Genomic DNA, 26,499 nt, shown 5'->3' on the forward strand with positions numbered 1-26,499 from the left:
GTTTTATGACACTTTCTTAGACCATTAATGGTAGAACAGCTGTCAATCTGTATTGACTGAGGAAGTTTCTTCATAGGTAGTTTCCTAAACCAATAAAAGACCAAATGCAAGTTAAGAGGAAAAATATGTGTGTGTGTGTGTGTGTGTATGTATATATATTCATTAATCTATGTAAAAGTTTTCCCTCCTAATAAAACAAAAACTCTGCAAGAGATTGTTTCATTTTTGTCTTTGTATCAACAGTAACTTGCACAGTGTCTGATACATAGGAGGCACTTTATAAATAGTTGTTGGACTTAATTGATGTATAAATGCCAAAGGAAAAGTCTTATCCTGTAAAACTATGTCATATCACACAAAAAAGCAGATCTTATAAGAAATCATACCAATAACAACCAGAACTATATAAATACACACACACATACATATATGTATATATATACATATATGTGTGTATGTGTATATGTATGTGTATACATACATATATACATGTGTGTGTGTGTATATATATATATATATATATATATATATATATATATATATATATATATATATATATATAGTCAACAGGGTAAGGAGAATACAGGAAATACTTGTACAAGAGAATATGAAAATCAATTTACATATATCAACCCTTGTTCACATTGCAGCAAGTTACACCAATGATCTGTTTGTAATTTGGGATATTTAGAATATGGACTCTGTAAAGAAAAGGGTAAGGTACATTTAGAATAAAAATACTTCAGAATGAAACTCCAGACTAATCAGAAAAGCTTACAGGATTTAGCAAAAGGCTAATTTTCAAAATGGAAAGTACATTTGACTTACATCCACAAGACAAGGGTTCAATTGTCATTTCTACCTCTTAATAGATGTGTAACCATAGATTAGTCACTTCATTTATTAGAGCCACAGCTTCCACATCTCGAAAAAGGGGATTAATATTACACATGCTTCATGCTTCACATAATTGCTGTGAGGAAAGGGCTTTGCAAACCCTGAATTTTTATCTAAATGCAAGCTTCAATTTAATAATAATAAATATTAGTAGTAGTAGTATTAGCATTAGCATTTATGTAGTGCCTTCAATGTGCCAGGTACTATGCTAAATGCTTCCCGAATATTATTGCTTTTAAAATTATATTGATTTTAGTTTTTGTTACATTTTAACTTCCAAATTATCTCCCTCCCTCCCTATCCCACACTAGAGAAGGCCACCATTTGACACATATCTGTATATCTATGTAAAACAATATTATGCATACTTCTACTTATCAGTTCTTTCTCTGGAAGTGAATAGCATTTTCCTTCATTGGTCCTTTGTAGTTCATTTGAATATTTATAATACTCAGAATAACTTAATCACTCACAGTTCTTCTTTGAAACAATATTGCTGTTACTATATTCAGTGTTCTGTTGGTTCTACTCATTTCATTCTTCATTATTTCATGCAAGTTTTTCCAAGTTTTTTTTTAAATTAACTTCCTCATCATTTCTCATAGCACAGTAATATTTCTTCATAATCACATACTACATCTTGTATAGCATTTGATGGACATCTTCTCAATTTCCAGTTATAGAACACATAGGTTCTTTTCTTTCTTCCCTGATCACCTCAGGAAACACATCTAATAATGGTATTGCTGGGTCAAATGGTATATGGAGTTTTATAACTCTTTGGTTATAATTTCAGATTACTCTCCAAGATTACTGCATCAGTTCACAATTCCACCAGTAATGTATTAGTGTCCCATATTTCCTTGTCCCTTCCAACATTTGTTATTTTCACCTGTCATTTTAGCTAATCTGAGGTGTGAGGTTCTAAATCAATAATGGTTTAGAACATTTTTACATGAATGACTATATCTATCTATCTATCTATCTATCTATCTATCTATCTATCTATCTATCTATCTATCTATCTATCTATCTATCTATCTATCTATCTATCTGTATATCTATCTATCTATCTATCTATCTGTCTGTCTGTCTGTCTGTCTATCTATCTATCTGTCTGTCTGTCTATCTGTATGTCTATCACTTTGATTTCTTCGTCCAAAAAAAGTCTGGCCATATCTTTGGCAATTTATCAACTGGGGAATGACACAGATATTATCTCAACTACGCACAAAGGGCTGTAAAATTGTTTAATCCAACAGCACCACCACTAGGTCTGTATCCCAAAGATATCAAAGGAAAAAGAAAAGGACCTGTGTGTTTTAAAAACATTTGTAGCAATTCTTTTTGTGGTGGCAAAGAATTGGAAATTGAGGCACTGCCCATTAATTGGGAAATGGCTGAACAAGTCTTGGTATTTGATTGCTATGGAATACCATCGTGCTGTATAGGAAATGATGGAGTCTGAATGCAGATCAAAGAACATTTTCTCTCTGTCTTTGTCTGTCTCTCTCTGTCTGTGTCTCCTCTCTCTCTCTTTCTCACTCTCTCCTTTCTTTCGCAACATGGCTAATATAGAAGTATGATTTGCATGATTTCACATGTATAATTAATATCACATTTCTTGCTTTCACAATGGGTGTAAAAGCAGCAGGAGGGAAAGGGAGGATTCAGAACTTATTTTTTGAATGAGTTAAATTTAAAAAAAGATTATCTTGTTTTATCTCCACAATTACATTGAGAGGTAGGTGCTATTATAGGCTTCATTTTGATGCCCTGCCCCAATATTCTAACTTCCTTATGGGTGCCGTGGAACAGCAGGCATCCCCTGATTTGACCACACAATATGGCTTTAACCACCTCACACACCCCCAGACTCAATATAGTCACTGCTTCTAGCTAGCCACTGCCCTAGCTAGCCATTGCCCCCAGATCCAATTCACATATTTCAACAGGTGTGTCCTTTTACTCAACTACAATCTCATCATCCATTTAGCCCAAGACAGGACCACAATCTGTGTAGCCACAGTAACTGGCCAATCAGAAAGCAGCACAACCAGGATGTTTGACCACTGAGCCATAGGAGGGATCCTCCCCATTACCTAATTCTTTAACAAACTCCTCCTGCCTTTTTAGTATTCATAATTTCTGTTGTGTAATCAGCATCATTACACTATAAAATTGCCTGTCTTATCTTACTAAGCTACTGGTTCCTCTTGGAACTTAGCCCACTTCATGAGAGGTGTCAATCTCAATAAATGCCAATACTTGGGTTAGAGGTGGTTTGACTCTGAATTCATTCTAAATGACCCCCACAACACACCATGAAACTTCAATAGGTTTTGGCATCCCTGGTGGGGCAGACTATCTGACTCTGACATCCCCTAAACTGCACTGAACCAGTTAGACATAGAAATTTATCTTACCCAGCAGGAAAATAGGAGGACATGGGAATAAGAGAACACAGGTGTATGATAAAAGGGAGGGCAGATTAAAGGAGGCAATTGCTAGAAGCAAAACAGACTTTTGAAGAAGGATATGGTGAAAAGAGAGAGAGAAGGATAAACAGCAGAAAATAGGATAGAGGGAAATATCAGCTAATAATCATAACTGTGAATATGAATGGGAGGAAATCACCCATAAAACAGAAGCAGAATTGATTAGAAACAAAAATCTAACAATATATTGTTTATTAAAAAACATGCTTAAAACACGCAAACATACACACACAGTTAAAATAAGGTGCTGGCATGGAATCTATTATTTTTCAGCCGAGGGAAGAAAGACTGGAGTAGTAAACTTGATCTCAGACAAAGTAAAAGCAAAACTACGGTTAATTAAAAAAGGTAATCAGGAAAGCTACATTTTGCTAAAAAGTACCATAGACAATGAAGTACTATCAATTTTAAACATATGTTCACCAAATGGTAGAGCATCTAAATTCTTACAGGCATAAACAAAACCAATGCAGACAAAATTTGATAGAAAGCAGCAAATGGGGAGAGGGGATTTAAAGTAGTTTTCTTTAATAAAGGCCTCCTTTCTTAAATATATGAAACTGAATCAAATTTATGAATATGAGCCAATCTCCAGTTAATAAATAGAGGATATGAACAGGCAGCTTTCAGAAGAAGAAATTAAAGCTATCTTTATTCATATGAAAAATGTTCTAAATCAGTATTGATTAATAAAATGAACATTAAAAAAAATCTGATGTACCACCTCAAGCCTATCAAATTGGCTAGCATGGTAGAAAAGTAAAATGACAAATGCTAGAGGGAATGTTGAAAAATAGGGACACTAATGCACTGTTGGTGGAGTTGTGAACTTGTCTGATCATTCCAGAGAGCAATTGGAACCATGCCCAAAAGTCTATAAAACTATACCTACATGTGTGTATGCATACACACATGAACACACACACATATGTATATGTGTGCATATGTATATACACATATAGGGGAGACACAATTTTTTAATCCAAGACAATTTAGAAAATTGAAAGGAAAGCTCTATCTCACTCAGGTGAGAGTGGAGTGCAGTCCAGCACAGGTGGCCAGGGAAAATCATCAGCAAGGCCCTGAGCCCTGGTATAAGCCAGCAATAGGCTTTACCCCAGCAAGCTAGTGCAGTCTTGAAAGCAAGTGGAAGTAGCCACAACTCGCACAGCCCTCAACCCATAGATATATATATGTGTGTGTGTGTGTGTGTGTGTGTGTGTGTATATATATATATATATACATATATATATATGTATATATATATATGTATATATATATATATACACCCATAGATATATATGTATATACACTCATGTATGTGTGTGTGTGTGTATATATATATATATACACACACACATACATACACGCATATGTGTATATATGTGTGTGCATATGTGTGTGCTTATATATGTGTGCATGTATATATTCTATAAAACCCTTTGGCCTAGCAATACCAATACTAAGTCTGTATACTAAACAGATCAAACATAAGGGGAAAGGACCATAGGTACAAAAATATTTATAGCAGCTCTTTTTGTGGTGGCAAAGAATTGGAAACTGAAGAAATGCCCATCAATTAGGGAATGGCTGAACAAGTTCTTATATATGGCTGTGATGGACTGTTATAAGAAATGACAAGAATGATTTCAGAAAAAAAAAGTGGGAAGACTTATATGAACTGATGCAGAATGAAGTGAAAAGAACTAGGAGATAATTTACATAATAGTAATAATATTGTAATAATAATTAAGTGTGAAAGACTTATCTACTCTTAAAAATACAATAATTCAAGACACTTCTGAAAGACACATAATGAAAAATGCTATCTTCCTCCATAGGAAGAAATTGAAATGATCAAGTTCTTTCTTTTTTTCTCATTTTTTTCCATTCTATTTATTGACTTCACATTTTATGTTAAATTTGGGCTGGGCTCTGAGATGGAGGAGACACTTTCCCAAGTTTCAGGTTTGGTTTGTTTTTTTTTTGAATACTACTGTTTTCAGAGATAATTCTGGGAACCTGTAAGTTTTTTTATTCTTCCAAAGTGATGTGATCTAAGGAGATGTGTGGTCACTGCTCTCTTGGCCTTTGCTCTGGTCTGTGAACAATCACAAGCACTTTTTTCTATCCTGAAACAGTGACCAGGGTCCCCGCTCCCCTGGGGCAGAATGCCCTACGGTGGTAGTGCTCCTCCTCATCCTGGTTCTGTGACCCAAATACCCTTTTGAGCAATGCAACAGTGTCATGCACACAGGGTCAGCAATGTTTCCCCTTTAATCACCTTCTGACTAGTTCTTTGGCCCCCTTACCATCTGTGTGTTGAGAGCTCCAGAAGTTGCTGCTACTGCCACTTGTCTCCAAGACCTGCACAGGCTTACTGGGGCAAAGCCTACTGCTGGCTTGTAATAGGGCTCAGGGCCTTGCTACTGACTTTGCCTGGCCATCTGTGCTGAACGGCACTCCACTCTCACCCCAGCGAGACAGACCTTTCCTTTCAGCCTTCTCAGTTGTCTTGGATTGAAAAATGGTGTCTATGCATCCTTTCATTGGTTCTGCTGCTCAAAATTTTGTTTTGAGGAGTTATTTTAAAGCTGGTTGGAGGGAAATTCGGGGGATTTCAGATGAGTCTCTGCCTTACTCTGCCATATTGGCTTTCTTATATTATTAAGACATGAGTTCATGCCTTACTCTGTCTTCTCTTTCAGAGAGACAACAAATAAACTCGGAGTGCAATTTGAAGCATATTTTTTTCACTTTGATTTTCTTTCCTTTTTTTTTTAAACAACACGGATAATATGGAAATATGTTTTGTGTGATTTCACATGTATAACTGATATATTGTTTGCCTTCTCAATGAGTGGAGGAGCTTGAGAGAGGAAGAGAATTTGGAACTCAAAATCTTAAAACTGTGAATGTTAAAATAAATAATAAATACAAAATAAAAAGAATATGAACTTGAGGGCAGTGAATATACACTTGCCTTTCTTTGTATCTCTAGTGCTTAGCATAATGCCTGACATATAATAAGTACATAGCAAATGCATGGACTGACTTGTTGACTGAGATCTTTTAGTGAGCTCCTCTTCATAAATGTTTCTTCATGTTTTTTAATTGTCTTTCTAACATCATTAGACTTTCTTATTTTTCCTAACAAATTCTAGGATATATATTTCTAGTTTTAAACACTAAACCCTTGATAGCTTGGTTGGTATATCATTAATTCTGTTCATTAATTTAAATTATAACATCATTTTTATACTAGTAGAGCCCAAACATAAACAAAAATACTCCTCTGATTATTACTCTTTTCTATTTCTGTATGAAAAAAAAATTGTAGTTGTGTTTATATAATTCTTGAGTATATCTTGCTATGTTACAATGCATTTAAAAACTATTTTGAATGATATTTTTCTTCCTAGCTATTGCTCTTTTATTTTCTCAAGAATATCCAGAAAGGCTGCTTATTTCTGGTGCTTTGTTCTGTATGTTTCTACTTTTCTGAAGTGCTTTACTATTTTTTTAATTAATCATCATATTGAAATCTCAGATTCTCAGAATAAACTATTAATTCATCAACTACAGATAGTTTTGTCTCTTATTTGTCTGTGCTTATTCCTACCATATTTTTCTTGTCTGCTTTTTACAGTTTGAATTTATAGCACTATGTCAAATAAAATTGGAGAGAATTATACCAATGCTTTTCCATTTGTGCTCAAGAAAGCTTCTAATTTTTCTCACTATTACAAATGTTAGCATTATAAATAATAGTAGCTTATGGGTTTACACCGATACTATTGTTCATATTGAAGAAACATTCATTTACCCAGTAGCATCAATTTTGTCCATTAGTGGATCCTATTGCCAGTAGGCTGAAATACACAGTTTATTGTTTGACATTTAAAGATCTTCACAATCTTTTTTCCAGCCTATCTTTACAAATTGATTTTATTTTCCTCTCTCTCATCTATTCTGTGTTCCAGGCAAACTGTTCTATTTGGTATTCTCCACACACAGAATTCCATATCCTACCTATATACCACTGCACAGGCAATTCCCCATGTTTGGATTATAATCTATGCATGCTTCCAAATCTTGGTATGGCTAGCTGCTTTAATGGTTCAGTTCAAGTTCCATTTTCTACAAGAGCCTTTTCCTGATTCCACCACTTGTTAGTAATTGTCCTTGCTTTTCAGATTACTTTATATTCACTTCGGTATACTTTTAAAATTTACTTATCTCTGCATGTTATTTCCCCCCAGTAGAATGTAAATTCCTGCATGGCAGGTACTTTTTTTTTTTGTCTTTGTATATTTAGTCCCTACTACAGTACCTGGTAAATGTTTAAGAAATCAATATTGAATTAATTGATTTGGCTGGTTAAACATTTTCACTTCCACTTTTTATTTTTTTTTACTGTATTTTATTTATTTCGTTAAAAATTTCCCAATTACATGTAATAAAACCCTTTTTAAAAAATTTCAAGTTTCAAATTCTCCTCCCTTTTCTTCTCCCCCTCCTTCTTTGATAAGGCAAGCAATTTGTTATAGATTATAAATGTGAAGTCATGAAAAACATTTCCATATTAGCCACGTTGCAAAAGGAAATTTAGAAAATAAAAAAAGAAAAACAAAGTAAAAAAAATATATATATATATCTATAGATATATCTATATATATATATATATATATATATATATATATATATATATATATATATATATGCCTCAATACTTCTACCTTGTTGCTATAAAGCAAATCCCCTTACAACGACACCAATTCGTAGTCATCCAACCTCTGCCTGAGGATTGGTTATAGAAAGATCACTTAATCTTCCAATGGTAGCAATGTGGAAGGGTCATTTGGTTTACATTACAGTAACCAGTGGACTATAATAGGCCTTGCATTTTGCCATTCTGAGTTCCAGCGTCCTCTGTTCTAGCAATGGGTTGCCACTGCTTCCAGAAGCCAATCAGTTGTCCACTGCCATTGATACTATGACTCTGTTTTCTTCTGTCTGCTGCTTTGGAGCCAGTACTCATGGCACACAAGTCTATGCCAGATGTCCATTTCCCAGTGCTGTCTATTGCTGGTGGGGCCTAATCTCTGTCTCCTGCCAATGGCCACCCGGAATCCACGTCTGTACCAATTCCCATGGTTACTGCTGCTTTGTCCTTATTTCTGATGCCTATTCTCTTAGGGTCAGCTACCACCCTCTGTACCAGAGCAGGAAAGCTTTCATCCTTAGATCCTGAGCTCTTCTGCCCTACGCTGGTGTAGATTGTTGGCTATAGGCTCGAGTGGTATTGTACTGATATTGCTGGAACCTAACTGCCCTACTATGGCAGGCCTAACTGTTCCCCATCCTCTGGGCCAGTATATATGCAGTCAGTTATGATTGGTGATGGGGCTGGGGAAATGCTCATAGGTTCTGAGTTTTGAGCTCTTTAGGAGCTCTCATTGGAAGTTACAGAGAGAAAGAATTATGGTTTGCAGTTCATGAGTGAGAGGGATAACTGTTTAAACTGATGTAGCACCCCTGCTTTTCCTCAACTAATTAAACTGTATAAATGGCATATTTGCTCATAGCCATAATTCAAGAAATATCTCTAGGCTCCTAGAAGAATTTAATATTGTCCTTTCCAACAACATATGCTATGGAATTGATGGGGTATGAGGCGTTGGGTCCCCTCAAAAAAGACAAAGTGGGTGGTCTGGAATGAATTAACAAACTCAAGCAATCTTAAGCCAATTTGCAAAAAGTATTGTTACGCTTTTCAGTGGGCGAGGATTCTTAAGGAACCTGCAATCTTAAAACAGCATAGCTAAAGTTTGTATAGTATAAAATATGATAAGACATGTGTCAAATATGCTAACTAGGTGATTCAGGGTGCGATTAGGGATTGGGTAAGGAGTGGTCAGTTTTTAAAGAAACATGCATTTGTATCTCCTGCGCAGGTGTTTTACCCAGAGTTCACTGGGAAAAGCCCACAAGGGGGGCCACATGGAGGTGTGGTTTTAGGCCTGCTACATCACTAAGTTAACTAGAGTTCAGGGATAACTGAGAGTTGTCCAGTCTGCCACCAATCAATGTCTTGTTTGACAAGATATACGTAGGGAGTATACATATGTCTTAAGTCTAGAAGACAGTTAATGAGGAGTCCAGGATGTAGATAATGAGGTAGGGCCATAGAATAGATAGTTCAGTGGGTAAAATGTCTTTATGGCCCAGTGCAAAGCCAGTTCAAACTAATAAATCCTTCAGGTGCTGTTTGGAACTGCATCAGGGAGAGAGATAAGGGGCTTGCTGGGGCCCACTCATGAGTAATTGCTAGGCACAGGGTCCTTGGGCTGGGGAGAAACTGTCAGGGACAGTGTTTCTGAGGCTAGAGAGAAATTGGGGTCCAAGTACAAGCACCCAAATATCAGCACCCAAGTACCCCAACATAAGCACCCAAGCACCCCAACAGAATCACAAGAAATCCCATTTAGTAAAATTGCTGGTCTTTTAAATTCCAGATAAAAACAAACAGAAAAAACTCAAATAGTTTCTTCAGCACAATTAGACAATCTCAAAATTCCAGGGATCTGCCTTAGTTTGCATTCTGCCTTTGTTGGGGTCCTTCATGCCAACCCTCAATGGTTGCTGCTTCCAGATACAGTTATAGGACTGAGGACTGCTGATTCAACGCATCATCATTTTCAAAGAGCCACTCAAAATCAAATAGTTTGTATCCATATAACTCCCTTAAATCTGGAAGAGGCCTTTTATCAGGAGGCCTACCCAGAAACAAAGGCAAGACAAATATTAGCAATAAAAGAACTGAGCAGTATCAGTTCTTCTGAATTTGTCCTTTTTCTAATGAGAAAAAAAAATTCACTATCTGAAAAAATCCACTATGCCCTGGTTGCTTTGAAGGTTAATTGAATTCTGAAAACATTTCCTAGTAGAACTTGGAGGAAGCTTAAAATACAAAGCTAGAAAAGCCAAGAAAACCGGAAGGCCTAAACCAGTTTACCACAATTATCTTCAAAGTTCAGATCTTAAGGAAACAGAGTTTACTGACCTTATTCTCTTCTTGATGAATGGCCATGGGCAGTTTACTCTCTAATCTCCCAAGATTGGGAGGAGTGGGGCAGAGTGTGCATCAAAATAAGCAACTGCAGTTTCTAGAGGCATCACTTAAGGTGCTACCAGAAGCTTGAAGGCCAACTCTTCACTGTGTATCCCTCACTTTAACAAATTCATTATGTTACAATCCCTCAATACTATTCAGAGCGTTCTGGACTGAGACAAGTTCAATACTGAAATAAAGTGAGATACTTGAAGGCCATTCAACAGTTAGCAAAAGGAGATTTAAGTAGGCTATTCAATAGGCATAGGCACTGAAACCCCTTGAGTAGATTCAGCTGAGTGAAGTTCTCATCAGGACTCACCAGCAAAGCATCTGAAGACATCCTTCCCACAACAATGTCCTCCTGGTTATTCTGTTCTCAGGCAGTTCAGAAGTGACGTCAACAGTCTGAGCTACCCTAGTCTGAGGGAATGTATCAACATCGTAAGAAAAAAGAGATTAATTTTCATAGAGGGAAAGAGATTAAGATATTGCTTCTGCCATGGGTGATTTCTCTATATTTGCAGCTTCCTTAGCATATGGATTAATAGCTTTTTAAGTATTTTTATAGAATTTGTTTCTAAATCCATTTGGAATTAGAGCTTTTCAGTTCCTTCTATAATTCTTTGATTTTAAAAAATAATTTATTTTTAACATTCTTTTATAATTTAGAGTTCCAAGTTGTCTTCCTACTTCCTATACCTCCCCTACCCACAAAGAAGGCAAGTAAAATGATTGTAATTATACATATGAAATAATTCAAAACATATTTCCACATTAGCCATATCACAAAAAAAAAAGAAATTAAAAAAGTGAGAAAAGTATATTTCAATATGTGCTCAAGAGGTCATTAGTCCTCCCTCTGGAGGAGGTTAGCATTTTTTTTTAATCATGAGTCCTTTGGAATTGTATTATTAGATTGACGAGAGTAACCAACTCTTTCACAGTTGATCATCATCACAACATTGCTATTACTATGCACAATGACCTCCCAGTTCTCACTAATCATTGCATCAGTTCATACAGGTCTTACATGTTTTTGTTTTTGTTTTTTTTTTCTGGAACCACCCCACTCATTATTTCCTTTAGTGCAATAGTACTCAATAATAATCATATGCCACGATTTATTCAGTTATTCCCCAAATGATGTGCATCCCCTCAATTTCTAATTCTTTGTTGCTGTAAAAACAATTGCCATGAATATTTTTGTACTTACAGGTTCTTTCCCTTTATCTTTGATCTCTTTGAGATACAGACCTAGTAGTGGGATTGCTGGGTACGCAGTTTTATGCCTTTGGGGGCATGTTGTTTTCCACAGTGGTTGGACTAGCTCACAACTCCACAAACATTTTATTAGTATACCTATTTTCTTTGGTTTCTTCCAGCATTTGTCATTTCTGATAGGTGTGAAGTAGTATACCTCAAAGATGTTTTAATTTGCATTTCTCTAAGCAGTAGTGATTTAGAACATTTCTGTTCATATCAGTCTACATAGCTTTGATTTTTTTTTCTTCTTGAAAACTTCCTGTTCATATCATTTGACTATGTATCAATTGCTAAGTGGCTTTTTTTTTATAAATTTGACTCAGTTCTTATTATAATTTGTATAATTATCAGATAAACTTCCTGTAATTATTTTTTTATATATTACTTCATTGTCTGTGGTACCTTTTAGCAAAATGTAGTTTCCCTGATTATCTCTTTTAATAAAATCATTTTTCTTCTTTTTGTTTTGTTTGAGATCATTAATGCTACCCCTGCCTTTTTTTTTTTAACTATAATATAGTCTGCTCCAGCCTTGTGTCATTCTATTTCATGTGTGTCTCTTGTAAACAAAATTGTGCTGGATTCTGGTTTCTAATCCATTCTCCCGTCCACTTCCATTTTATGGGTGAGCTCATTCACCTTCACAATTATGATTACTGTATATATTTCCCTCATCTTATTTTTTTTCTGTTTATCCTTTCTCTGTTTTTATCCTGTCACTCTTCAAAAGCCTATTTTGTTTCTGACCGCTGCCTCCCTCAATCTGCCCCCCTTTTATCACCCCTGTATCTTATCCCCTTTTACTCCTATTTCCCTATTGATTAAAAGTAAATTTTTATACCCAACTATAAATATATATATATATATATATATGTATGTATGTATGTATGTATGTATGTATGTATGTATGTATGTATATATATACATATTCTTTCCCCTTTGGACCAATTCCTATGAGAATTAGGTTCAAATATTGCCTGGACTCTCCCATTTTTCTCTCCACTATAAAAATCCTTCCTTGTGCACCTTCTTTATGTGAAAAAAATTTCCCCTTTCTAACTCTCCTTCTCTACTTCTCCCAGTGTTTTCCTCTTTCTCACCATTTTATTTATTTTTTTGAGATCATCCCAACATAACCAACTCACGGTCATAGCCCCTGGCCTTAAAAACTTCCAACTGCCCTAAAAACGAAAAACATTTTTTAGGAGTCACATGTATCATCTTACCACATAATAATGAAAACAATTAAACTTTATTGAGTCCCTTATGATTACTCTTTAATGTTTACCTCTTTATGCTTCTTTTGATTCTTGTGTTTTAATGTCAAATTTTCTATTCAGCTCTAGTCTTTTCATCAAGAATGCTTGAAAGTTTTCTATTTCATTAAATATCCATTTTTCCCCTGAAGGATTATGTTCATTTTTGCTGGGTAGCTTACTTTTTATTGTAATCCTGGCTCATTTGCCTTCTAGAATATCATATTACAAGCCATCTATTCCTTTAATGAAGAAGTTGCTAAATTTTGTGTGATCTTCACTGTGACTCTATGATATTTGAATTGTTCATTTCTGGCTGTTTACAGTATTTTCTCCTTGGCATGGGAGCTCTTGAATTTGGTTATAATACTTCTGAGAATTTCCATTTCAGGGTCTCTTTCTGGAGGTAATCAGTGGATTCTTTTTTATTTCTAGTTTACACTTTAGATCGAAGATATCAGGGCAGCTTTCACATACAATTTCTTGAAATATGATGTACTGCCTCTTTTTTTGATCATAGTTTTCAGATAGTTTGATAATTCTTAAAATATTTCTCCTCACAATTTATTCTATTATATATATATATATATATATATATATATATATATATATATATATATATATACTTCATTTTAGTTGTTTCTTGATGTCTTATGGAGTCATTACTTTCCAATTACCCAATTCTGTTTTTTTGGGGGGGGCTAGGCAATGGGGTTAAGTGACTTGCCCAGGGTCACACAGCTAGTAAGTGTCAAGTGTCTGAGGCTGGATTTGAACTCAAGTCCTCCTGACTCAAGGGCCAGTGCTCTATCTATTGTCCTACCTAGTTGTCCCTCTCCTTTTTTTCTCCAATTCTGATTTTTAAGGAAATATTTTCTTCAGTGAATTTTTGTTTCTCCTTTTCCATTAGGTGAATTCTATTTTTTAAGGTGTTATTTTCATCAGTATTTTTGTTCCTCTTTTACCAAGTCATTAATTTTGTTTTCGTAATTTTCATGCATCACTCTCATTTATTTTCCCAGTTTGTCCTTTACCACTTATATCTCTTTTTTAACTTTTCTAGGAATTTCTTGTTGGGCTTGTGTGCAATTAGCACTTTTCTTTAACCCTTTTCTTCCAACTGTTTTCATATTGTTGTCTTTATCTGAGATTGTGTCTTGTTCTTTCCTGCCACCATAGTAGTTCTTTTTTTTTAATAGTCATGTCTTTTGTTGTTTTATGTTGTTTACTCATTTTCCGGCCTATTTATTGGCTTTGAATTTTATGTTAAAGTTGGATTTTTGCTCACCTGGGGTTGAGAAAGGCATTGTCGCAAGCTTCTGGCTTTTTTGTGTTGCCATTTTAACAGCTGCTTCTGGGGATCTGAAAGTTTTTGGTGCTTCTAAAGTAGTGTGATCCAATGAGAGGTGTGGTCACACCTCTCCCAGCCTGTACTCTGGTCTTTACCCAGGAAGGGCCTCTTCTCCCTTGCAGCCACAAGTGATGGTGCTCTTCGGTGTCCCGAAACTGTGACGAGGTCCCTTGCTCCCTTGTAACTGACTATAAACACTCCTCTCAGTCCTGGAACAGTTACTCAGAACTGAGCAATACAGTTGTCAATCAGTGCCGGTTGCACCCAGTGCCAGAACAAGATATCCTGTAATCTCTTTCTGACCAGCTGTCAGAACCCTTAACCATCTCTGGACTAAGAGTTCTAGAACCTGCTGCTGCCACTGTTGTATTTGCTTCAAAGGCCCATAGTACGCTTTTAGCTGACCCCCACTCTAGTGTCATAGACCTCTTCTGCCAGTCTTCTAAATTGTCTTTGGCTGGAAAAAAGTCTCATTCTGATTTTTTATTGGCTTTGCAGTTCCACAGTTTGATGGGAGGAGTTATTTTACAGTGTTTGGGGGCGGGGAATGTTGAGAGAGTTCAGCTGGGTTTCTACCTTTACTCTACCATTTTGGTTCCACCCCTTTTTAAACTCTCAAATGAATTAATGAATAGAAGAATGGAATCATGAGGGAATGAATGAATGAATGAATAATTATAAACCAACACCTGGTCTCAAGGATATTACATTCTAATAAGAAAAACAAGATGTATAAGGAAGTGATGGTCAAAGAAATGTGTTTTGATTTATGAAGTCATTAAGATTGGGAATAGAACAGTAGAGCAAGTCATTAACATATCTTTTACAAAGGTAACGTGATGACTAGTTACAGTTTTACTGCAGTTCTCAGAAAAAGACATTGAATGCATAGCTAGACATAGTTAGAAATGGATTGAGGGTGGGGCAGGAAAGAGAAAGGATTCCCATAACATGCTAGAAAATTGCCAGGGAAAAGATGCAGACACATGGGTCTAAGAAGTGTAGAATCCAGTAGCATAGCTCTTCCCATGAATAATTTAGGGATTACAGTATGGAGGCCAGAGCAACAATCTCAGTAATAGCCACAGGGCAGAAAATGATTGAAGTGGCTTGCATATTTTTTTTCAATATAAAGTTGTTGTTTTTTTTTTAGTTTCTTTATTTCCTGCTAGCTTAATCTGAGTGTACCTAATAAGAAGACCAACAAGAAGGGATTAATAGTAAGTCATTTTGACTTAGTTGAATTTTAACCACTGGAGGGAGAAGGGAAGGCAATGGACTTCAATTATCTATGAATTGGATCATCTGCCTTTGACTCTAAGAATAAGAGGAATCATTCTTGTCACACCTAATATAAAATGACGTGCCAAATAATGCAATATTCCTGACCACCACTTTTCCAACAACAAAAAAGTTTTATGTAATACTATAAGGTTTGTAAAGTGCTTTATATGTTATGTCATTTGATTCTTATAATGACCCTGGTACAGCCTGAAATGAACATTTCCTGAGATATGTATGCTTATACTCATCTTAAGGAGGAAAAAGATGATGTACAGGAATCAGGTGAGTGAGAACCTGAAGGTGATACTGGATTATGATCCTCTTCTATTTTGAGTTGATGATATATTATGAAAGCATGCCAGATGAGAGGTGCTCAGAATGAAACCTATCTTTGTTGTACCTTGTTGAAACTGACACTTATTCTTTCCTGGAGATCAACTTGCTTCATAAGCTAGCACTATACCTTCAGAGGCAAAATTATCTAAATTATTAATGATAAAGAAATTTAAATGACCTCCAATAAAGAGACATAGACCCAACCTGAAATTTAGTGTCAAAGAAGATAACCCTTCTAACCTATTAAATTTGTAGCTACAGAATGGTAGAACAGAATTTTTAAATGACAGCCTTATTTAACCATCTCAACCATACAAGGATCACATATAACTTAAATTATGTACTATGCCACTTGGGATCTCATGACTTTCTTTCCGAACTTATAAAATATTATAAGCAATAATGAGTGACCAGTGATTGTGCATATTACAATATATTCATATTATTCATATTCAAATAAGGTTTGAGCTCTGTTTTAAATTAGTAGAAAAGATAGAATGAAATAATACCTGTTTAGATGTTCTTTGAAAGTGTTACTAGAAATGGTATAACTTATGGTTTCTATCGCAGATATACTTATCCTTACTAAAAGCAATTAATGTAAGATGCATAATTTTAATAATATCTAAATATTCAAGGTAAGTATTAGAAGAAACTGACCATAGATAATGCTTAAAAAATAAAACGTACAAAATAACTTTTAAAATATCATAAAGTCTCCATTAAAGACAATAATCTTTAGAGTTTAATGAATAAATGAATGAATGAATGATAAAAAAGTGATTATTAAGTGCCAAGCTCTGTGTTGAAAAGAGGATATAAAAATATAAAAAGCTATACAGTCCCTGTCCTCCAAGAAGTTAAATGCTAATACATATGACGACACATATAGGAAGGGTAGCCAGGGAAAGGTGTTGTGAAATAGCAATGGTGAGTGGATCATAGAGTGACTGACAACTTCTTTCTAAGAATGATGGTGTTAATGACCTTACTGTTTCTAGAGACAGAAGTGGAAGAAGGTAGGGCAAGACTATTTGGGGCATCAGTGTGGTTAGTAGGATTAGAAATAATGAAGCTCAGTGATCAGAAGCATAGGGTCCCAGAACTGGAGTCCTGGGTGGGAAGTGAAGGTTGGAGTGCAGGACTATGGTACAAGAAATAAACATGTAATAAGTCAGAGGATCCTGCAGATTACCAAGAAAGAATGAAACCACAGAATATCCCTGAGTGGTTCATGAGAGAGAAAAAGATTCATGGAATCAGAATTTATGTCCAGCAAAATAGAAATAATTAACAAAAAACAAACAAACAAACAAATTTTTAAAAAAGCCATAGTGGTGAATGTCTCCAAAAGCATGTGGGAGGGATGTAGTGTGTGTGAGAAAATCAAAGAATCAATTCCAAAAAATTGATTTAAAATAAAAGTATGCAAAAGTAAAGGATGACCTGGAAGAAGAGAAACAAAAAACAATGTCAAAAGAACACATTTCCATATAAGAAAAATATATGAATATTGAAAACAAATTGCATAGAAACAAGTTAAGGATCATCAGTCTCCTAAACACACACACACACACACACACACACACACACACACACACTCACACACACACGTGCAAAAAGCCAGAATAACTAAAAAAAATAATACAAGAAAATTTCCCAGAATATCTGAACACAATCAACAAAGTGTCAATCAATAGAATTGACCTTTCACTTACAGGGAGAAAATCTTTCAAATTTTAAGACATATGATGGTTACATTTAATAAATCTAGTGAAAAACAACATATCATTCATTTAAAGCAACCATTCATTCATTCAGTGAACATTTATGAAGTACCTATTATGTGCCAGGTACAGTGCTAAGCCCTAGGGATACAAAAAGAGGGGAAAGATAGTTCCAGATTTCTAAGAGTTTACAATCTACAACTAGGAGTAAGACATTAAAATATAAAGAAATGAAATTAGAATAACACAAGGCTACTCTTTACTTACAAAAGAATGCAGAAGGAAATGGAATAATGTGTTCTGAAAAGCAAAGTAATGCAAGATGCAATCCAAAGATAGGACCTCAAAGCTATGTCAACCTCCTCCCATGCTGGGAATTCACTTTTCCCTAGCCTCACTTTGTGCCTCAAGTGAATTCTTGGGAGGGTGTGGGGGACAGAACTAGCTCCAGTTAAATGCCAGTTCTCTTTTCTATAGGCCTGGTATATCCCATACACAGGCTGGCCTCCTATCCGAGTTCCCTTAGTTTATAATTTCCAGGCAAAACGTTGCTTTATCAGAGAATGTAGATACTCTAGAAATAGCACACCTAAGGTACCTCTTCTTGCTAGAATAAAGGTAGGGAAATAAGAGGGAAGAAAATGGTGTAATAAGGGTAAGGTTTAAGAATAGAGATTGCAACAGCAAAAAGGGAATTGCGGAGTGGACACCAGGACACTGTGGTCTGTGGGTCTCATTGTGAAGGTGTGCCTGAATGTGGTTGCTGATGGGTAAGGTGATGGTGAGTGGCCATTTTGAGGATGAGGGATTTTCATCACATTGTTACCTTATTGAAGTTCTCAGTATCTTTGCCTGGAGATGTTTGTAATTAATTTACTTCTTGTACATCATTCTTATATTAGGAAGTTTTGAGAGTTTAGGAGGATTGGAGAAAACATCTAGTCCTTCATCTTGTTGGTCACATGATCCAGAATTCTAAAGGGAACTTTCTGGAACCTTTCTAATAAGATATAATAAGATAAGATTCAACTAAGATAAGTCTTTTATTATTTGATTGATGTATTTCATTTCTCCTTTCTTACCTCTTTCCCTCCTCCTTTCTTTTTTCTCTCTGTCTTTGAATCTGTATCTGTTTCTCTCTCTCTGTCCCCCTGCCTCTCTCTCTCTCTCTTCTCTCTCTCTCTCTCTCTCTCTCTCTCTCTCTCTCTCTCTCCAGTAGTCCATCTTTGCTTTTTTTCTGATCATCTTATTTTGGAGGGAAACAGGAAGATGAGTATGAGAAAAGCATTTCTCCCATTCTCTATCACAAGCTCCTAGAGCAGGAGTGGTGAATTTCATGTACATGGCCAAAGTATATGTAAATGTAGGTAGATAGATGATAGATAGATAGATAGATAGATAGATAGATAGATAGATAGATAGATAGATAGACAGATAAATAGATAGATAGGCAGATAGCCATAGATATAGATTGGTAGATTAAGATATAGATATATTTAAACATAGACTGAACCTCAATCACAGAGAGAGAGGATTTTGAATTCTGTAAGCACACAATTTCAGAATATGGTCTATTAGCCAGACTTCAGAGATTTTCTGGGAAGCACTAGTTTTTAAAGTTTCTCATGAGTAAACCCAAGTTTAAGAGTTTGAGAATTTAGGCACCAATACTTCTAGAGCATGGTTGCCATAAATGGCATGATTCTTGCAGAAAGAAGAGAACCATTCATATAGTCCTTTTTCAACATACTTAAAGCCAAGTCAATGAATTACACAGATAGTAAAAACCTAAAAGACAGGAGATTACTTTTTCACCAGCCTCCAAGGTATGTTTACTTTCAGGTGAGAGTAAGAACCACAATGTGAGAGAAATCATTTCTGCAAAATGACAGGCCATTGCCCCATAAAGAAATCAAAAAATTATCTGTGTAGTTTATATATTTTTTCTATCCAGTCATGGGCTCATATGAATTCTTTGCATTTAAAAAAAAATTCTGTTGACTACAATCACTCTTATGGGATACCTATATTGTACTTTCAATAATTGAAGAAACATTAAACATGGCTTTTACCATTACTTGGGGAAACAGAAATTCAAGCTGTACTATGATTAATATTTTTACCTCGATATCACTCTAGGTGAGGAAGCAACAAGCCAATTAAATAAATATCTTATAGTCAGAACCCCAGTATCAAACAAGGTCCATGTGACCCCAGAGTCTTTGAGTGATTTTTGGCTGCATAATACCCAACATGAATAGCCTCTCCCATAGACACTACAGACATTGTTATTGTATCTTAAAGAGGCAATTGAATCTTAAAATGACATAACTGTCATTCTATGAACAATGTGTCAGGAGAATGAAAGTTTAATAATTCTAGAGGAATGTTAATTTTGATGGCTGAAGAGAGGAAAGAAAAAAAGATTAAGATAACTTTTTTTGTGAGAATATAATTTATCTTTTAAAGAAGCTTATGAAGAAAAATACAGATTTTTTACCATAAAAGTGATTTATTATATGGAAATTTTAAAATAACCAATAATATTGAAAATATTGTGACTCACTTTACAACCTTGATCAGAATTCATTGTTGTATAAGTTTTTTTTTTTTTTTATCATTTGAAGAACAGTTAACAATAAACTAGGGTAACAGAACTGATAACTTGTCTAGAAGTAAGCATGGAGAATGATGAACTGAGAATTCTGGTTTATTAGTGTTTTTCTCCTTGGATAACACAGCATTTTAAAATAAAATCTGAAGTGCAAAGTTAACAAATTATCATGTATGTAGCATTTTTTCCCTATAAGGTAGCATGTTTAAAAAAAATACTACACTTAACATTTGGCTGAAGTTATACTTTTAATTATGTTTTATATACAACTACAGATAGGTACATTATTTTCTCACTATAGTTTCATATTAAAATGAGGCTGAAAAGATTTTCCAAACAGAGCACAGTAAATAAAGAATATTTAACCTCATCTGTATTGAAGATAAAAACTTGTTTTCCAGGAAATTTTTAAAAAATCATTTATTTAAATCTTAGCACAAACACACAGCTTGTTAACATGAATATTGCTAGTGAATGGTATGACACAAAGACAGTTCTTACTAAATTAATGGAAGATGGCACATTTTGCGAAGTGGATAAAGTCCTGGTCAAAGAATTTGAATCCTGCCTTTGTCACTTATAACCTATAAGATTTTGGCAAGTCATTTAACATGTCTAGGCTTCTTTCCAGCCTTTCTCTGTGTGACTTTTTTTAAATTTATTTTTATTTTTTTAGGCAATTGGAGTGCCCAGGGTCACACAGCTAGTAAGTGTGTTTGGTTTAAGGTCGGATTTGAACTCAGGTCCTCCTGACTTCAGTGCTGGTGCTCTATCTACTGCGCCACCTAGTTGCCTCTCTGTGTGACTTTTAAATCCACATGCTATAAACTTTTTTCCCAATTAGAACAGTAGAAACATTAAACAAGAAAAATACTCCTTCACTCTTGGTAATAAACTAATGGCTTGTGTTCAGTTCATTGTTTAAGCATGTTCCCTCACAAAAGCAAAGAAAGAGTGGGTTGTAAAGTGGTGTAATGATGATATACATGGAGAGCTGGGGATAAGCTCACAAATCAGTTTCTCACATTTAGTTTTTGTTGTCTTTTTGCTCCTTTGTTGTTACTCAAATTTTTATTTCTGCCATTCTGGTGGTAGTTTTCTCTGACAAAAACATTCTGACTAGCTATTGATTGATAAGTTTTTGTTATGTCATATCTCTGTACAAACAGATGCCATAGTTAATACAGGAAAGGAACGAATCATTTTGGTTTAAATGCTGGAAAGATTCACTTTTGTAAACCCAGCCTAAGGACATAGAAATAATATTCCCTTAGATAAAAGAATAAACTGACCTCAGATTAATTTTGCTATAGGAAATATTTTACAGTGACTGAAAGATTTCTGGGATTTAGAACACAAAATGTCACCTCTAATAAATGTTTAAAGTTCAAGTTAGTTTTCTTCTGCTCTTTTATCAGTAGTTCCCAAAATGGAACTTTATTTACTTTCATTAGTAATTTTTTTTCCCTATGGATCATACCAATAGTTATTTTGTGGCCCAGGAATTTAGAGTTATTTTGTTTTGAAATTTGAAAAAAAAAACTAACAGCTACTATGAAAAGATAAATATCAAAATCTAAGCAAAATTTAGAATTTTTTTAAAAGGTGAAAAATAATTGGAATTCCAAACTATAAAACAAGAAAAAAGAGAAGAGGTAAGATCTTGTTGCCTAGGAAAAATGGGACAATTACTGTCATCCAAAAAAGACTTTTTTTTCCTTACTAAAAAATGTTTGGATTGCCAGTTCTTAAACCAGAGGAATATATAAGCTATTGACATTATGCCAAATTAGCCAAAATGTAATTTATTGTGAAAATATATGAAGTCTTAACATTGCATGTGGAGTTTTATGCTGCTTCTCAGAGACCTACATTAAGCCAGAAAATATAAAGAATGAAAACAGACACACCATACATAGACTTTTTAGAAAGAATGTAATGTCATACTTTAGAATTATAATCAGCTTCCAAGACCCTTTTTGACTTAGGAATAATAATTTGAGTCTACCAGAATGAGCCTATTTTATATCCTCATACTATGAGTATTTTGTTAACTTTGTGTGCATTAATATTTCTAAGATGCCACAATCATTAGAACAAACTTTTAGCAAATCTTATTGATTTCCTAGAGTAGAAAATAATTTAATCAACATATTGATTTTTTAAAATCTGTTCTTTCCAAAGTTCTGTAGGCAAAGCCTATTATCTATGAAATCACTATTTTTTGTACTGATACATTATAGTGTTTTACAAAAAAAAAGCAAAAAGATATCTGAAATCACAGGAAATGCTCAGCATCTATAACAAAGATAGACATATTTTCAATGGACTACTACTACTGTGCTGTTCTGTGATATTAGCTCATGTCAAATGATATTTCTCCTTTGTGCTGTGGAATCAACAACGTTTATTCCAAATAAAGCAACTTACTCTTCCTCATAGTTTTCAATGTTCCTTTTCATAATTTCCATGCAAGAACCCAAAAATCTTTCAAATGCTTGCCCATCCATGACTAAACATTTGACAGTTCCAATAGTGTCGGCTGAAGTTGTTTGGGATTTGTTTGTTACCAGGGCATTTCTCCAAAATATTGTACCCTAGAATACTGGGCAATTTCAATGGCACCATTCTCTTTGACTTCCTGATCATTCTTACTTTTCATAAATATTTTCACTTCTCCAGATTCTATAATGAAAAAAGAATCAGATGAATCTCCCTGAGCAATAATCCATTCCCCATCTTTGTATGCTTTGGTGCCTATCATATCAATACTTTCAGACAGTCTGAGACTTCTAGAGATTTAAGAAATGATAGTGACCAGATAAAAGTTTCATACATTTTTTCTTTTTTTACTTTTTTTTTTTTTACAATTGTCCTCCTGAAAATTACCCCATCCAAATCCCATGGATCATTAGGAGAGGCAGCAGTGATTGTAGATGCTCTGGATAGATTGTACATTCAGGCCAATTCACCAAAGCGTCCATGGTTATCATAGTTACCAACACACCTTCCAAAACTATCACATTTTACATAAATATCATTGGTGCCCCCTGTCAATTACATAAAAGTTGTCACCATCATCCCCTTGATCAATTCCATGCTCTCCTTTCACCAGCTTTTCAAACATGGCATCCAATATTTGCGACATTCACTCTGGATCTAGATTCTTAAAAATAAAGGATGTTGTCGCAAGCCTCCTATAACTTATTTCTTTGATCATCTGTCTTCAGGTGTACAATAAATTAAGAAAAATCCAAATGCTATCAACAAAGGTGATGGTGGGGTTTTATTTGACTTCATTCAACATGATGTATAATCCTGTATTCTGTATCGTATTCTTCTTCATCTGGATTTTAAGCTTCTGCACACATTGACGCATGTCTAGTATACCTGTTTATCAATGGAGCATTGAACACCCCTGTATCCCTGGACTCCTCCTCTTTGTTGTCCTCCTCTCCATTCTCAGCCTCGGTCTGCACTGGCTCCTCTGCAAAGTTAATCCCCCTGGTGGGGATGCCCGCTCCAGTGGTTCTGAATGAGACCAGGTCACCAGCTCCAGGGTCACTATGCCAGTTCTCCTGTCAAATACCATCCAACCTTTGCTTGAAAACTTCAAGTGGGAAGGGTCTCCCAAGGTAGCCCATTTCACAACTGTTTTTTTAGTGTCTGTGTGCTAAGAGCTCTGGAAGCAGCCACTGGTGCTGATTCAGTCCCTCCCAAGACCTGCAGCTCGTTTTCTTGGGCCTGGTGTATGCTGGCCCAGTGCAACAGATGTTTCCTGCTAAACTTCCAAGTTTTCTCAACTCTCATATTGTTATCTTGCTGAGCACTTATATTTATAAATTTTCACTTGTCATGATGTTTCATATTCTTTCCCAATTTTCCTTTCACCAAAGGATTCTTCACAATAATATTTTTTGGTATCTTCCTCAGAACATTTCAACTATATCTTATATTTCTTATCTGTACAGTTAGAAAACCATCAGATACTTTTTACTTGGTCATTCCACTGATTTCTCCTTTCCTATATGGTATTTCCTTTATCACATACACATACATGTGTGTGTATATATGTGTGTATAAACACACACACACATACACGCATTTATATATATATGTATATATATGTATATATATATACATATATGTATATATACACACATACATATACATATATGTATATATATACATATATGTATATATATATACATACATATATACTTGGAGAGACAGACAGAAACAGAGAGATAGAGAGAGAAAGAGAAAGACAGAAACAATGACACAGAGACAAAAAAAGCAAGCACATGACTATTTTCACCAAAAGGAAGCATCCTTGATGAGGCAATAACTATTCTCCACCATAAAGAACTGATAATCATTCTTTGAATCCAGATTTTTTTTTATTTCTTCTGTTGCCATTCCCACTTAGCTTGGGTTACTGTTTCTTTGCTTGTTTCATACCTTCTATTTTGTTGATTGACTTTTCTCTTTTTTTTTCTTGCTCCTTCTTATTCCATTGGATCCAGGATTTCTTGTTCACTCCTCTTCCATTGAATCCATCATTGATGATTAAATAATCTTTCCTTTCCAATAGTGCTAATAATAGAAAGAGACATTTTTGTTCAGGTAAACTTTGAGCATAGTCATCAGTTCTATAAATGAATGGACTTTTTCATAGGCATATAGTACAGAGTTATTGAAATCTTTTCTTTATGACAGCCTTTTATTTTTTTCCTATTTTCCTTCAGAAATCTTTTTCAGAAATATTTTCCATTGAATCCTTCCTTAATGTCTTTCCCTTTCTGTCTTTTATTTTTTTTCTCTTACCTACCTTTTTATTTTAATTTGGTCTCTCTTTTGCCCCACTTCAATATGCTTATTTACATACACTCTATGACACCACCCCTCCTTGCATGAAGGTATTGTTTTATTTTTGTCCTTGCATGCCAGTGCCTTACACAAAATGGCTGCTTAAGAAATGGTTATTGAATTAAATTGAATTGGAAAATTTGCTGAGTGACATATGACCTAATTTGTCTTTCATTTCAATTTCAGGCAAAGTTCATTATCCATTTCCATCACTTCTCCAGCACACACACACACACACACACACACACACACACACACACCCCTTACCAACTCTATAAGGATTTACTTAGACTTATTTCTCAACTTACCCAAGGTTAGAAGGAGAAATAAATCAATCTCAGAGAGAGTAATTTCTAATACAAACCAGACCACCTCCCCTTTACCAATTATTCCTTAAGTCCAATAGCAAAAGACAAAAGGGCTATATAGGGCAGGGACTGCACTATGTGGGCTTTCATGGGTTCCTCTACGTCTTGGCACTTTATTCTTTTGACAAATAAACCTTTAACCCCTCTCCCTGGTGAAGTGTGCAAAATGTAACACGGCAGTTCAATATACTACATATACTTGAGAAATATCTTGTCTGAGGAGAGCTGTCAAGAGCACACTTTGTTCTATCAAGTCAAATGCCTTCTGAAAACCAATTTTTAAAGATGAACACAGTGGGAATTTAAATTTTCTACATCTGTCAGTCTGCTGTGTGACTACAAATCTATGGTCTGCTATGGGAAATCACCTGTAAAAACCTGCTTCTTCTAGTGTTTTCACTGATGATACCCCAAAGGGAATATATCACTTCTGTATTGATATTACAGAGTTTCTCTTTCATTTCTAGGCAATTTTAATGTATTATTCCTCTTGTTTCATTATGGTCATCTTTTTCTCTTTTTACTTCAGTGCCCATGGAATTAAATTTGCTTTTCTATAGTGTCGGCATCATGACTGGCATAAAGTAGTTACTTTGCCAGCAGAGGTAGCCCACATCATATGACTGACTGGCACATACAGTTAAACAAATTCAGCATCTGGATACTTCTTGTTTCCCAGGCTTGCTGGCACAGGTTCCTGCTTCTTTTTTTTCCAAGACCACCTGCCTCAATCCCTGACCCTTTGTTCGCCATCTGCCAGTGTGAGTTCATCATCCCTGATCTCATAAGTCTCCAAACTCACACATGCTGGTTTCTTTCTAGAAAGGCAGTGTGGTATGCTAGAATGAATTGGATTTGGGAGCAAAGGATCTAGGTTTTGGAACTTGGCTCTGCCCTATATTACTTTGTGACCTTAAGA

General features: G+C 35.1%; 1 pseudogene; it reads right to left on the reverse strand.

Moving 5' to 3' along the window:
- Positions 1 to 22,709: 22,709 nt before the first annotated feature.
- On the reverse strand, positions 22,710 to 23,491 carry LOC110211138 (cAMP-dependent protein kinase type II-beta regulatory subunit pseudogene; annotated as a pseudogene).
- Positions 23,492 to 26,499: the final 3,008 nt, after the last annotated feature.

Source organism: Phascolarctos cinereus, unplaced genomic scaffold (genome assembly GCF_003287225.1).
Source record: "Phascolarctos cinereus isolate Bilbo 61053 unplaced genomic scaffold, phaCin_HiC Scaffold_1;HRSCAF=81, whole genome shotgun sequence".
Taxonomy (NCBI): domain Eukaryota; kingdom Metazoa; phylum Chordata; class Mammalia; order Diprotodontia; family Phascolarctidae; genus Phascolarctos; species Phascolarctos cinereus.